Below are 3,634 nucleotides of genomic sequence, written 5' to 3' on the forward strand. Positions count from 1 at the left end.
ACGTAGAACCCTAATGTCGTTTCAACTTCAAAGAAAAGAAAACCCCCCAAATCTTAGGGTTTCACATGGAGTCGGAGGTGAGGGAATCGTTCAAAGTCACAGAGATAGGCAGATATGCACAAACAGAAGTAAGAGGAAATTACGAGTTTTACGACGAAGGTAGGCAAGAGCATGATCAACAGAACTCAGAAACAAAATCAAAGCATGAGCTTAAACACATAAGCAAAAGCGAGTCAATAACCTAGGCTAACATGTGAACAAAAGAGGTAGAAGAATCTCCGTAAAAGATCCAGTAAGAAACACAAGAGCAGGATTGAACATAACAAGTAATAAAACAACGAGCATGAACACATATAAAAAGAGTAAAAGAATAAGAAACATTTAGAAACCATTTTCAGAAAACCCTAAAAATAGGATTCGAACAGTTTTGAAAAGGGAAAATTGGAGAAAAACTCGAAAATGGCACACACAGCATAGATCTAGCATAGATCTAGACGAATAAGCGAAAAAGGAACCTCGATTAGGCTAGGGTTTCTGAGAACCCAAAAGGACGAGAAGGCTTGGAAGTCTCGAGAATGGTTTTGAGCTAGCAAGGTCGAATCCAGGCTCGAGAGGCTGAGATACGCCGGAGCAAAGCCGGAAATGGCCAAAGAAACTCGAATCGGCCAGGGTCAGGATGAAGACCTTCGAGGTCTAGCCTCGAATCTTCAATGAGCAAGCGTGTGAGAGCAGGAGATGGTGGGTAGAGGTTGTCCATGGCTAGATTAGCCATGGATTCTGGAGGTAGGTGGATATTAGGGTTTCAGAGGTTGAGAGGGTTCGAGAGAGACGAGAGGAACCAGAGGCGGCGGATTTGGAGAATGGGGATAGGGTTAGGGTCGTTTGGGAATTAAAATGGTAAGGAGGAAATGTGGCCGTTGATCATTTTGATCAACGGCCTGGATTAAAAGGGAGTCGGGCGGGTAAAAATAAACGGGCCGTGGGTCGGGTTAATTAAGAAATTGGGTAGGGAATTTTGGGTCTGATTTGGGCTTAAGATTGAGGTTAATTTCGGGCTAAAATTGAAATGCAAAGGGCTAACTCTTAAATAGCCACTTTTCCCTTGTTTTAATTTATAAAAAATAGCAAAATAATTTTTAGGTAAATAAAATCAAATGTGATAAAATGATTAATGATACATAATTATCAAATTAAAAATACTGGAGTCAATTTTATAAATATAATTACAATTGAATCTTTAAAGAGGCTAGTATTGCAATTATATGCAATTTGGTTTTGAAAATACCAAATGAATTTTTAAAAAATATGCAAAAATCATGTTAGCTATGTTTTGATGTAAATATGAGAATAAAATAAATCGTTCACCAAAATGGCAAATTTTGGGAATAATTATTGGATTTTATGGTATAAAAATAGGCAATAAATTGGTCGAAAAATCATCAAAAAATATCAAAACTCATGGGTGTGCTTATATATGCACAAATATGCTATTTTGGAAGTATTTTGGGTACGAAAAATACATAGGGAAAAATTGGGTATCAACAGCTGCCCCTCTTTACTTGAGGAGGATGAAAGAGTTGTCGGGTAAAGACAATATGGCCAATTTTGACCGGATCGGCGAACTTTGACCGAGCTCTGGTTTTACAGGAATCAGGCTGTACGTAGTTCAGGAACCATTGACGGAGTATGTCGATGGAGATTCAAAAAGGAACGGACGCGATGCTTAGGTTTGGAAAGGGTGTTTGGAGTCGGATGGGCTGCGGGAACCGGAGCGGGATCGCTCCTGCTGAGACGGCCGTTTGCTAGCTGGTGTACCTGCAAATGCAATATAGGCGTATATCGTGCATAAACGTAAACGTGATGCAAGTTCCCATTGGACCATGAATGCTGTCCTCGGACGGTTAGGATGACGTCTTAGACCATGATCTCACGCAAAATTAAGGGATTCGCAGGCTATGAGATGATGTTCTCGGGCCATGATGATGGTGCCTCCGAACCATGATGCCTTTGAATAATGATGTGCAGGATATAAAGTGGGGTCCTCGAGCCATGGCATGGTGTTCTCGGGCTATGAGGATGATGCCTCCGAACGATGACGCCTTTGGACAGTTTGGCGATATTTCAGCCCATGAGATGCAAGATTTGGCGGTATTTCAGCCGATGCAAAGAAATGTAAATGGCGATATTACAGCCGACAGAAATTTAAATAAACAGGCGATGTTCCAGCCGATGGAGAATTTAAATAATAGTCTGGCGATATTTCAGCCGATGCAAAAAGTGTAAATGGTGATATTTCAACCGATAGAGAATTTAAATAAAGTTTGGCGATATTTCAGCCGATACAAAAAATGTAAATGGCGATATTTCAGCCGATTGCAGGACGTAAGTAAAAGGTGGCGATATTTCAGCCATGCAAGAGAAATAAAGTGGCGATATTTCAGCCATGCAGGAAATATGAGGTGGCGATATTTCAGCCATGCAAGTGGAGGTAGAGCTTAACCTCGGAAGGCAGAAAGATAGCCTTATGCGGGTAATGCAGGATGGAGACAGCGCTTAGTCTCGGAAGGCAGAAAGGTAGCATTATGCAATGCAGGAAATGCAGATGGAGACAACGCTTAGTCTCGGAAGGCAGAAAGGTAGCCTTATGCAATGCAGGAAATGCAGATGGAGACAATGCTTAGTCTCGGAAGGCAGAAAAGTAGCCTTATGCAATGCAGGAAATGCAGATGGAGACAACGCTTAGTCTCGGAAGGCAGAAAGGTAGCCTTATGCAATGCAGGAAATACAGATGGAGACAACGTTTAGTCTCGGAAGGCAGAAAAGTAGCCTTATGCAATGCAGGAAATTCAGATGGAGACAACGCTTAGTCTCGGAAGGCAGAAAGGTAGCCTTATGCAAAGCAGGAAATGCAGATGGAGATAATGTTTAGTCTCAAAAGGCAGAAAAGTAGCCTTATACAATAAGATAAAAGCGAATAGTAAAAAAAATTCTTAGCTGATAGCTGATCGTGATATTGCGGCTGCTGGGGCCATTGCGTGCGGATAGCAAATGCGAATAGGCGCGACGGTTCAATGGGATTGCGTAACATGTTTGGTAACTTTGTGACTTGGGTGCCTGCATCCAAAGAAAATCGTGAGTTTTGTAAAGGGGAAAGGTTAGTTCGCTCTTCCGTGGCTTCCGTCGTCGTGCATCATTGGGGTAGCGTCGCTAAACAGCCGCTATCATAGTTATGCATGATTTAACAAATATAACGTAAGTAGAAAATGGTTTTGTTTAAATGAACCAACGATTGCGACGTGGTTCAAAGTATTGCAACCTTTCTTGTTCCGGAATTTTGAGGGTCCTCAAAATTTGCCCCAGTTTACTGGGCTGGCACTTCTGACGGCTGCGCTGAACGGATGAAAAATCAACTTCGGAATTTTGAGGGTCCTCCTCAAAATTCTGCCCCAGTTCACTGGGCTGACATCCCTGGCGATGAGCGGCTGAAGACTGACTTCGGAATTTTGAGGGCCCTCCTCAAAACTCTGCCCCAGTTCCAATAATAGGGGGACATGAAATTTTATTAAATTGTGACCGAACCCATAGGGCTGCCTACGTATCCCCTCTTAAACGGGAATCAGGTCAGGCGTAGTTC

The sequence above is a fragment of the Nicotiana attenuata genome, chromosome 10, assembly GCF_001879085.1.
Source record: "Nicotiana attenuata strain UT chromosome 10, NIATTr2, whole genome shotgun sequence".
Lineage (NCBI taxonomy): Eukaryota > Viridiplantae > Streptophyta > Magnoliopsida > Solanales > Solanaceae > Nicotiana > Nicotiana attenuata.